Here is a 12,717-nt window from a genome sequence, read left to right as displayed (position 1 = left end):
CCTCCCTATTGGTTTCTATGTTTGAAAATGAATTAATGGAGAATGTTTTATTCTATTTCCAGTTCAACGTCATGTTAAAGGTCGATCCTCTATGTAATGAACAAGTCCATAAAGAACATCATTTTGATCTAGTCTAGCAGCAGCAGCCCCCCGAAACTAATCATCGTTGATAACAATCAAAATATAAGTGGTATGTATATTCAGACCAAAATTCAATTTTCTTTTAAGGAAGTCATATCATCTTTAGAAATGAGTTTTTCATCTATTCTATGTTTTTAGATGCTGAAATATCTTCTCTCAACATCTCTTCACAAACAGATCATTCCTTCAACATTGATTCTGATAAAGTAAAGCATATTTTGATATCAGCCATTACCATATATTCCCATTTTTGGCTTCCCTTTTTTTGCAAATACTCGCCTTTTATACAATTTTGTTCTGATTTAGAAATGTTTGGTGTAGAATTGTTCACAAATTCCACAATTGGATTCAGAGTGCTGCAGAATCTGTCACTGGTGAGAAGCTGATCAACTTGCAACTCGCTGACTGATCAACAATATGCAAGTATTGTAGACTCGACCCTCAGTGAGACTGTCTGAGGAACTCGGCATGGAAGTGCCACAGAATGTGAGGAGAAATGTGTAAAATTGGAAATCAAAAATTCTCCTTTTTGTTTTCTAAGTTTGAAAATATATTCAAAAATCAATCTTCCATTTTATTTTTCAGTTCATTGCTGTGTGAAATGTATTCCAAGTGCTGCAGAATCAACCCCCAAGTGAGACTCTGTCCGGTATGCATTGTATCCAAGTGCTGCAGAATGTGAGTAGAAATGCAAAGAATTTGAAATCCACCCCATAAGTTTCTATGTTTGAAATAGAATTCGTGAAGACTCTCTTATTCTATGTTCAGTACCATGTTAGTAAGATGGATACAGAATCACCTACAGAATCGACCCCATACTGAGACAATCTGTGGTGAACTTGGTATTTTAGTACTGCAGTATGTGAGTAGAATTGAAAACCCATACCTATCAGTTTCTAAATTTGAAAATGTATTTATTGAGAATCTTTTCTTTTATTTTCAGTTCAGTACCATGAAAGAGGTTGATTCTCTCAAGTCAACAGAAATTTTTATTTTGATCAATGGGACCTCAACAGCAGCAGCCCTTGATGCTTAACAGTCAATCGTTGATTATGATAGAAATATAACTGGTTTGTATTCAGACCGAAATTCAATTTCATCTTTAAGAAATTATTAATCATCTTTTGAAGTGTGTATTTTTCATCCATTTGTTTCTTTCAGATGAGGTGCAATATCATCATCTATTTGCAAACAGACCATTCATGCGACATTGATTCCAAGTAAATCATATATGAGTTTGATATCCATTATCAATTATGCTTCGTTTGGCTGCCACTTTAGGATAATACTCATCTCCTATATAATTCTGTACTTATTTAGAAACGACTGGTGTAGAATCGTTCACAAATTCCACAATTGGATTCAAAGTGCTGCAGAATCTGTCACTGGTGAGACGCTGTCTGATCAACTTGATATCCGAGAATTGTAGAATCTACCATCAGTTAGAGACTGGTGAACTCGGCATCGGTGTGCTACAGTATGTGAGAAGAAATGTGTAATCTTGGACCCCATTTTGTTTTCTAGGAGTGAAAATATATTTGTGATGAATCTTTCATTATATTTTCAGTTTGTTCCCATGAGAGTTGGATTCCAAATGCTGCAGAATTTACCCTTAGTGAAACACTTTCTGGTAAACTTGACGTTCAAGTGCTGTAGAATGTGAGTAGAATAGTGTGACATTGGAATCCTCCCTATTGGTTTCAATGTTTGAAAATGAATTAATGGAGAATGTTTTATTCTATTTCCAGTTCAACGTCATGTTAAAGGTCGATCCTCTATGTAATGAACAAGTCCATAAAGAACATCATTTTGATCTAGTCTAGCAGCAGCAGCCCCCGAAACTAATCATCGTTGATAACAATCAAAATATAAGTGGTATGTATATTCAGACCAAAATTCAATTTTCTTTTAAGGAAGTCATATCATCTTTAGAAATGAGTTTTTCATCTATTTTATGTTTTTAGGTGCTGAAATATCTTCTCTCAACATCTCTTCACAAACAGATCATTCCTTCAACATTGATTCCGATTAAGTAAAGCATATTTTGATATCAGCCATTATCAATTTTTCCCATTTTTTGCTTCCTCTTTGGCAAATACTCGCCTTTTATACAATTTTGTTCTGATTTAGAAATGCCTGGTGTAACGTAGAATCGTTCACAAATTCCACAATTGGATTCAAGAGTGCTGCAGAATCTGTCACTGGTGAGAAGCTGATCAACTTGCAACTCGCTGACTGATCAACAATATGCAACTACTGTAGACTCGACCCTCAGTGAGACTGTCTGAGGAACTTAGCATGCAAGTGCCACAGAATATGAGGAGAAATGTGTAAAATTAGAAATTAAAAACTCTCCCTTTTGTTTTCTAAGTTTGAAAATATATTCAAATGAATCTTTCATTTTATTTTCAGTTCATTGCCATGTTTAGATTTCAAGTACGGAATCGACCCCTACTGAGACAATGTGCGATGAACTTGGTATTTTAGTACTGCAGTATAGATGTGAGTAAAAGTGTAATTATTGGAAAATCCATCCTCCCTATCTGTTTCCAAATTTGAAAATGTATTTATCTTTTATTTTCAGATTTTCAGTTCAATTCCATGAAAGATGCTGATTCTCTCAAGTCAACAGAGATTTTTATTTTGATCAATGGGACCTCAACAGCAGCAGCCCTTGACACTTACAGTCCATTGTTGATTATGATAGAAATATAACTGGTTTGTATTCAGACCAAAATTAAATTTCATTTTAAAGAAATTATTAATCATCTGATTAATCATCTGATTGAAGTGTGTATTTTTCATCTATTTGTTTCTTTCAGATGAGGTGCAATATCATCATCTATTCGCAAACAGACCATTCATGTGACATTGATTGCAAGTAAATCATATATGAATTTGATACCCATTATCAATTATGCCCGCTTTTGGCTGCCCCATTTAATACTCATCTTCTATATAATTTTGTACTTATTTAGAAATGCCTGGTGTGGAATCATTTACAAATTCCACAATTGGATTCAGAGTGCTGCAGAATCTGTCACTGGTGAGAAGCTGTCTTAGCAACTTTCATATCAAAGTATTGTAGAAACAACCGTCAGGGAGACTTTGTCTGGTGAACTCAGCATCTAAGTACTACAGAATGTGAGAAGAAATTTTTAAATGGAAATTCAGAATCCACCCTTTAGTTTACAAGGTGTGAAAAATGAATCTTTCATTATATTTACAGTTCATTCCGATAAAAGATGGATTCCAAGTGCTACAGAATTTACCCCTAGTGAAACACTTTCTGGTAAACTTGATATCCAAGTGCTGTAGAATGTGAGTAGAAAAGTGTGAAACTGGAATATCTTCCTATTGGTTTCTATGCTTGAAAATTAATGAAAAATGATTCGTTTTATTTTCAGTTCAACATCATGTAAAAGGTTGATCCTCTCTTCGTAATGAACAAGTCCATAAAGAACGTCATTTTGACCTGGCCTGAGCAGCAGCAGCAGCCCCCGACTCTTACTGTCCATTGTTGATTACCATAGAAATGTGGTTTGTATTCAGACCGAAATCAATTTTGTTTTAACAGAAATTATTAATCATCTGATTGAAGTGTGTATTTTTCATTTATTTGTTTCTTTCAGATGAGGTGCGATATCATCATCTATTCACAAACAGATTATTCATGTGACAAAATGCCACAGAATGTGAGGAGAAACGTGTAATTTGGAAATTCTCCCTTTTGTTCTCTAAGTTTGAAAATAAATGCAAAATGAATCTTTCATTTTATTTTCAGTTGTCAATGCCGTGTGAAATGGATTCCAAGTGCTGCGGAATCAACCCCCAAGACTCTGTCTGGTATGCATTGCATCCATTTACTGCAGAATGTGAGTAGAATTGCAATAAATTCGAAATCCATCCTATTTGTTTCTATGTTTGAAAATAAATTCATAAAGACTCTCTTATTCTATGTTTAGTACCATGTTAGTAAGATGGATACAGAATCTCCTACAGAATCGACCCCTACTGAGACAATGTGTGGTGAACTTGGTATTTTAGTACTGCGGTATGCGACTAAAAGTATAATTATTGGAAAATCCATCCTCCCTATCTGTTTCTAAATTTGAAAATGTAATTATCTTTTCTTTTATTTTCAGATTTTCAGTTCAGTACCATGAAAGATGCTGATTTTCTCAAGTCAACAGAGATTTTTATTTTGATCAATGGGACCTCAACAGCAGCAGCCCTTGACACTTACAGTCCATTGTTGATTGTGATAGAAATATAAGTGGTTTGTATTCAGACCGAATTTCAATTTCATCTTTAAGAAATTATTAATCATCTTTTGAAGTGTATTTTTCATCTATTTGTTTCTTTCAGGTGAGGTGCAATATCATCATCTATTTGCAAACAGACCATTCATGCGATATTGATTCCAAGTAAATCATATATAAGTTTGATATCCATTATCAATTATGCTTCTTTTGGCCGCCACTTTAGGATAATGCTCACCTTCTATATAATTTTGTACTGATTTAGAAATGTCTGGTGTAGAATCGTTCACAAATTCCACAATTGGATTCAAAGTGCTGCAGAATCTGTCACTGGTGAGACGCTGATCTACTTGATATGCGAGAGTTGTAGAATCTACCATCAGTTAGAGACTGGTGAACTCAGCATCGGTGTGCTACAGTATGTGAGAAAAAATGTGTAATCTTGGACCCCCTTTTGTTTTCTAGAAGTGAAAATATATTTGTGATGAATCTTTCATTATATTTTCAGTTCATTCCCATGAGAGTCGGATTCCAAGTGCTGCAGAATTTACCCCGAGTGAGACAATGTCCGGGGAACTTGACGTCCAAGTGCTGCAGAATGTGAGTAGAATTGTGTAACATTGGAAATCCTTCCTATTGGTTTCTATGTTTGAAAATGAATTAATGGAGAATGTTTTATTCTATTTCCAGTTCAACTTTATGTAAAAGGTCAATATTCTATGTAATGAACAAGTCCATAAAGAACATCATTTTGATCTAGTCTGAGCAGCAGCAGCAGCAGCCGCAGCAGCAGCAGCAGCAGCAGCAGCAGCAGCAGCAGCAGCCCCCGACACTTATAGTTCATCGTTGATTACAATCAAAATATAAGTGGCGGTATGTATATTCAGACCAAAATTCAATTTTCTTTTAAGGAAGTCATATCATCTTTAGAAATGAGTTTTTCATCTATTTTATGTTTTTAGGTGCTGAAATATCTTCTCTCAACATCTCTTCACAAACAGAACATACCTTCAATGTTGATTCCGATAAAGTAAAGCATATTTTCAAAGTTTGATATCAGCTTGATATCAGCCATTACCAATTATTCCCATTTTTGGCTTCCTTTTTTGCAAATATTCACCTTTCATACAATTTTGTACTGATTTAGAAATGCCAGGTGTGGAATCGTTCACGAATTCTACAATTGGATTCAAGAGTGCTGCAGAATCTGTCACTGGTGAGAAGCTGATCAACTTGCAACTCGCTTACTGATCAACAATATGGTACTACTGTAGACTCGACCCTCAGTGAGACTGTCTGGTGAACTCAGCATGGAAGTGCCACAGAATGTGAGGAGAAATGTGTAAAATTAGAAATTAGAAACTCTCCCTTTTGTTCTCTAAGTTCTAAAATATATTCAAAATGAATCTTTCATTTCATTTTCAGTTCATTGCCATGTTTAGATTTCAAGTACGCAATCGACACCTACTGAGACAATGTGTGATGAACTTGGTATTTTAGTACTGCAGTATGTGAGTAGAAGTGTGATATTGGAAAATCCATCCTCCCTATCAGTTTCTAAATTTGAAATGTATTTATCTTTTCTTTTCAGATTTTCAGTTCAGTTCCATGAAAGAGGTTAATTCTCTCAAGTCAACAGAGATTTTTATTTTGATCAATTGGACCTCAACAGCAGCAGCCCTTGACACTAACAGTCCGTTGTTGATTATGATAGAACTGGTTTGTATTCAGACCGAAATTCAATTTCATTTTAAAGAAATTATTAATCATCTTTTGAAGTGTGTATTTTTCATCTATTGGTTTCTTTCAGATGAGGTGCAATATCGTCATTTATTCACAAACAGAACATTCATGCGACATTGATTGCAAGTAAATCATATATGAATTTTATATCCATTATCAATTATGCCCACTGCCACTTTTAGCTAATACTCATCTTCTATATAATTTTGTACTTATTTAGAAACACCTGGTGTGGAATCATTTACAAATTCCACAATTGGATTCGAAGTGCTGCAGAATCTGTCACTGGTGAGAAGCTGTCTTAGCAACTTTCATATCAAAGTATTGTAGAAACAACCGTCAGGGAGACTTTGTCTGGTGAACTCAGCATCCAAGTGCTACAGACTGTGAGAAGTGCTACAGAATGTGAGAAGAAATGTTAAATTGCAAATTTAAAATCCACCCTTTTGTTTACAAGGTGTGAAAAATGAATCTTTCATTATATTTACAGTCCATTCCTGTGAGAGATGGATTTCAAATGCTACAAAATCTATCCCCAGTAAGACTCTCCGGTAAACTTGACATCCAAAGAATGTGATTAGAATTGCAAAAAATTCGAAATCCTTTCTATTTGTTTTTATGTTTGAAAATGAATACATGAAGACTCTTATTCTATGTTCAGTACCAAGATGTATATAGAAACTCCTACAGAATCGACCCCTACTGAGACAATATGTGGTGAACTTGGTATTTTAGTGCTGCAAAATGTGAGTAGAAGTGTAATATTGGAAACCCTCCCTATCGGTTTCTGAATTTGAAAATGTATTTATCGAGAATCTTTTTCTTTTATTTTCAGTTCAGTTCCATGAAAGAGGTTGATTCTCTCAAGTCAACAGAAATTTTTATTTTGATCAATGGGACCTCAACAGCAGCAGCCTACAGTCCATTGTTGATTGTGATCGAAATATAAGTGGTTTGTATTCAGACAGAAATTCAATTTCATTTTAACGAAATGATTAATCATCTTTTGAAGTGTGTATTTTTCATCTATTTGTTTCTTTCAGATGAGGTGCCATATCACCATCTATTCACAAACAGATCATTCATGCGACATTGATTGCAAGTAAATCATATATGAATTTGATATCCATCATCAATTATGCCCGCTTTTGGCTGCCCCATTTAGCTAATACTCATCTTCTATATAATTTTGTACTTATTTAGAAGTGCCTGGTGTGGAATCATTTACAAATTACACAATTGGATTCAAAGTGCTGCAGCGTGTGAGTAGAATTGTGTAAAATTGGAAATCCTCCCTATTGGTTTCTATGTTTGAAAATAAATCAATTGGGAATGTTTTATTCTATTTTCAGTTCAATACCATGTAAAAGGCTGATTCTCTAAGTAATGAACAAGTAAGTCCATACAGAACATCATTTTGATATGGCCTGAGGAGCAGCAGCAGCAGCAGCAGCAGCACTACGATTACAATCGAAATTATAAGTGGTATGTACTCAGACCAAAATGATCAATCATCTTAAGAAATGAGTTTTTCATCTATTTTATGTTTTTAGATGCTGAAATCTCTTCTCTCAACATCTTGTCACAAACAGAACATTCATTTGACATTGATTCTGAGTGAGTAAAACATATTATCAAAGTTTGATATCAGCCATTTACCAATTATTCCCATTTTTGGCTTCCACTTTTGGATAATACTCACTTTTTATATAATTTTGTACTGATTTAGAAACGCCTGGTGTAGAATCGTTCACAAATTCCACAATTGGATTCAAATTGCTGCAGAATCTGTCACTGGTGAGACCCTGTCTTATCAACTTGACATGCAACTATTGTAGACTCGACCCTCAGTGAGACTGTCTGATGAACTCAGCATGCAAGTGCCACAGAATGTGAGGAGAAAAGTGTAATTAGGAAATTATGAATTCCCCTTTTGTTTTCTAAGTTATATTAAAAAATCAATCTTTCATTTTATTTTCAGTTTATTGCCGTGATAAATGGATTCCAAGTGATGCAGAATCAACCCCCAAGTGAGACTCTGTCCGGTATGCATTGTATCCAAGTGCTGCAGAATGTGAGTAGAAATGCAAAGAATTTGAAATCCACCCCATTGGTTTCTATGTTTGAAATTGAATTCATAAAGACTCTCTTATTCTATGTTCAGTACCATGTTAGTAAGATGGATACAGAATCACCTACAGAATCGACCCCTACTGAGACAATGTGTGGTGAACTTGGTATTTTAGTACTGCAGAATGTGAGTAGAAGTGTAATATTGGAAAATCCTCCCTATCGGTTTCTAAATTTGAAAATGTATTTATCGAGAATCTTTTCTTTTATTTTCAGATTTTCAGTTCAGTTCCATGAAAGAGGTTAATTTTCTCAAGTGACCATAGATTTTTATTTTGATCAATTGGACCTTAACAGCAGCAGCTTTGTACTTACAGTCCATTGTTGATTATGATAGAAATATAAGTGGTTTGTATTCAGACAGAAATTCAATTTCATTTTAAAGAAATAATTAATCATCTTTTGAAGTGTATTTTTCATCTATTTGTTTCTTTCAGATGAGGTGCAATATCATCATCTATTCACAAACAAATCATTCATGTGACATTAATTGCAAGTAAATCATATATGAATTTGATACCCATTATCAATTATGCCCGCTTTTGGCCACCACATTTAATACTCATCTTCTATATAATTTTGTACTTATTTAGAAATGCCTGGTATGGAATCATTTGCAAATTCCACAATTGGATTCGAAGTGCTGCAGGATCTGTCACTGGTGAGAAGCTGTCTTAGCAACTTTCATATCAAAGTTTTGTAGAAACAACCGTCAGGGAGACTTTGTCTGGTGAACTCAGCATCCAAGTGCTACAGAATGTGAGAAGAAATTTTTAAATGGAAATTCAGAATCCACCATTTAGTTAACAAGGTGTGAAAAATGAATCTTTCATTATATTTACAGTTCATTCCGATAAGAGATGAATTCCAAGTGCTACAGAATTTACCCCTAGTGAAACACTTTCTGGTAAACTTGATATCCAAGTGCTGTAGAATGTGAGTAGAAAAGTGTGAAACTGGAATATCTTCCTATTGGTTTCTATGCTTGAAAATTAATGAAAAATGATTTATTTTATTTTCAGTTCAACATCATGTAAAAGGTTGATCCTCTCTTCGTAATGAACAAGTCCATAAAGAACGTCATTTTGACCTGGCCTGAGCAGCAGCAGCAGCCCCCGACTCTTACTGTCCATTGTTGATTACGATAGAAATGTGGTTTGTATTCAGACCGAAATCAATTTTCTTTTAAAAAAATCATTAATCATCTATTGAAGTGTATTTTTCATTTATTTGTTTCTTTCAGATGTGGTGCGATATCATCATCTATTCACAAACAGATCATTCATGTGACAAAATGCCACAGAATGTGAGGAGAAACGTGTAATTTGGAAATTCTCCCTTTTGTTTTCTAAGTTTGAAAATAAATGCAAAATGAATCTCTCATTTTATTTTCAGTTGTCAATGCCGTGTGAAATGGATTCCAAGTGCTGCGGAATCAACCCCCAAGACTCTGTCTGGTATGCATTGCATCCATTTACTGCAGAATGTGAGTAGAATTGCAATAAATTCGAAATCCATCCTATTTGTTTCTATGTTTGAAAATAAATTCGTAAAGACTCTCTTATTCTATGTTCAGTACCATGTTAGTAAGATGGATACAGAATCACCTACAGAATCGACCCCTACTGAGACAATGTGTGGTGAACTTGGTATTTTAGTGCTGCAGTATGTGAGTAGAAGTGTAATTATTGAAAACCCGTACCTATCAGTTTCTAAATTTGAAAATGTATTTATTGAGAATCTTTTCTTTTACTTTCAGATGTTCAGTACCATGAAAGAGGTTGATTCTCTCAAGTCAACAGAGATTTTTATTTTGATCAATGGGACCTCAACAGCAGCAGCCCTTGACACTTACAGTCATCGTTGATTGTGATAGAAATATAAGTGGTTTGTGTTCAGACCGAAATTCAATTTCATTTAGAAGAAATTATTAATCATCTTTTGAAGTGTGTATTTTTCATCTATTTGTTTCTTTCAGATGAGGTGCAATATCATCATCTATTCACAAACAGAACATTCATGCGACATTGATTCCAAGTAAATCATATATGAGTTTGATATCCATTATCAATTATGCTTCGTTTGGCTGCCACTTTAGGATAATACTCATCTCCTATATAATTCTGTACTTATTTAGAAACGACTGGTGTAGAATCGTTCACAAATTCCACAATTGGATTCAAAGTGCTGCAGAATCTGTTGCTGGTAAGACGCTGTCTGATCAACTTGATATCCGAGAGTTGTAGAATCTACCATCAGTTAGAGACTGGTGAACTCGGCATCGGTGTGCTACAGTATGTGAGAAGAAATGTGTAATCTTGGACCCCATTTTGTTTTCTAGGAGTGAAAATATATTTGTGATGAATCTTTCATTATATTTTCAGTTTGTTCCCATGAGAGTTGGATTCCAAGTGCTGCAGAATTTACCCTTAGTGAAACACTTTCTGGTAAACTTGACGGTCAAGTGCTGTAGAATGTTAGTAGAATAGTGTGACATTGGAATCCTCCCTATTGGTTTCTATGTTTGAAAATGAATTAATGGAGAATGTTTTATTCTATTTCCAGTTCAACGTCATGTTAAAGGTCGATCCTCTATGTAATGAACAAGTCCATAAAGAACATCATTTTGATCTAGTCTAGCAGCAGCAGCCCCCCGAAACTAATCATCGTTGATAACAATCAAAATATAAGTGGTATGTATATTCAGACCAAAATTCAATTTTCTTTTAAGGAAGTCATATCATCTTTAGAAATGAGTTTTTCATCTATTCTATGTTTTTAGATGCTGAAATATCTTCTCTCAACATCTCTTCACAAACAGATCATTCCTTCAACATTGATTCCGATAAAGTAAAGCATATTTTGATATCAGCCATTACCATATATTCCCATTTTTGGCTTCCCTTTTTTTGCAAATACTCGCCTTTTATACAATTTTGTTCTGATTTAGAAATGTTTGGTGTAGAATTGTTCACAAATTCCACAATTGGATTCAGAGTGCTGCAGAATCTGTCACTGGTGAGAAGCTGATCAACTTGCAACTCGCTGACTGATCAACAATATGCAAGTATTGTAGACTCGACCCTCAGTGAGACTGTCTGAGGAACTCGGCATGGAAGTGCCACAGAATGTGAGGAGAAATGTGTAAAATTGGAAATCAAAAATTCTCCTTTTTGTTTTCTAAGTTTGAAAATATATTCAAAAATCAATCTTCCATTTTATTTTTCAGTTCATTGCTGTGTGAAATGTATTCCAAGTGCTGCAGAATCAACCCCCAAGTGAGACTCTGTCCGGTATGCATTGTATCCAAGTGCTGCAGAATGTGAGTAGAAATGCAAAGAATTTGAAATCCACCCCATAAGTTTCTATGTTTGAAATAGAATTCGTGAAGACTCTCTTATTCTATGTTCAGTACCATGTTAGTAAGATGGATACAGAATCACCTACAGAATCGACCCCATACTGAGACAATCTGTGGTGAACTTGGTATTTTAGTACTGCAGTATGTGAGTAGAATTGAAAACCCATACCTATCAGTTTCTAAATTTGAAAATGTATTTATTGAGAATCTTTTCTTTTATTTTCAGTTCAGTACCATGAAAGAGGTTGATTCTCTCAAGTCAACAGAAATTTTTATTTTGATCAATGGGACCTCAACAGCAGCAGCCCTTGATGCTTAACAGTCAATCGTTGATTATGATAGAAATATAACTGGTTTGTATTCAGACCGAAATTCAATTTCATCTTTAAGAAATTATTAATCATCTTTTGAAGTGTGTATTTTTCATCCATTTGTTTCTTTCAGATGAGGTGCAATATCATCATCTATTTGCAAACAGACCATTCATGCGACATTGATTCCAAGTAAATCATATATGAGTTTGATATCCATTATCAATTATGCTTCGTTTGGCTGCCACTTTAGGATAATACTCATCTCCTATATAATTCTGTACTTATTTAGAAACGACTGGTGTAGAATCGTTCACACATTCCACAATTGGATTCAAAGTGCTGCAGAATCTGTTGCCGGTAAGACGCTGTCTGATCAACTTGATATCCGAGAGTTGTAGAATCTACCATCAGTTAGAGACTGGTGAACTCGGCATCGGTGTGCTACAGTATGTGAGAAGAAATGTGTAATCTTGGACCCCATTTTGTTTTCTAGGAGTGAAAATATATTTGTGATGAATCTTTCATTATGTTTTCAGTTTGTTCCCATGAGAGTTGGATTCCAAGTGCTGCAGAATTTACCCTTAGTGAAACACTTTCTGGTAAACTTGACGTTCAAGTGCTGTAGAATGTTAGTAGAATAGTGTGACATTGGAATCCTCCCTATTGGTTTCTATGTTTGAATATGAATTAATGGAGAATGTTTTATTCTATTTCCAGTTCAACGTCATGTTAAAGGTCGATCCTCTATGTAATGAACAAGTCCATA

General features: G+C 34.6%; 1 long non-coding RNA gene across 1 annotated transcript; it reads left to right on the top strand.

Moving 5' to 3' along the window:
* The first annotated feature begins 9,395 nt into the window (after positions 1 to 9,395).
* Positions 9,396 to 9,750, top strand: LOC141909567 (uncharacterized). The gene is made up of 3 exons (XR_012619758.1): positions 9,396 to 9,431; positions 9,520 to 9,582; positions 9,672 to 9,750. It is a non-coding gene; the product is annotated as an uncharacterized LOC141909567 (long non-coding RNA).
* Positions 9,751 to 12,717: the final 2,967 nt, after the last annotated feature.

The sequence above is a fragment of the Tubulanus polymorphus genome, chromosome 8 (assembly GCF_964204645.1).
Source record: "Tubulanus polymorphus chromosome 8, tnTubPoly1.2, whole genome shotgun sequence".
Taxonomy (NCBI): Eukaryota; Metazoa; Nemertea; class Palaeonemertea; order Tubulaniformes; family Tubulanidae; genus Tubulanus; species Tubulanus polymorphus.
Note: the sequence above shows the minus strand (reverse complement) of the source record. Positions and strands in the feature narration are given on the sequence as shown.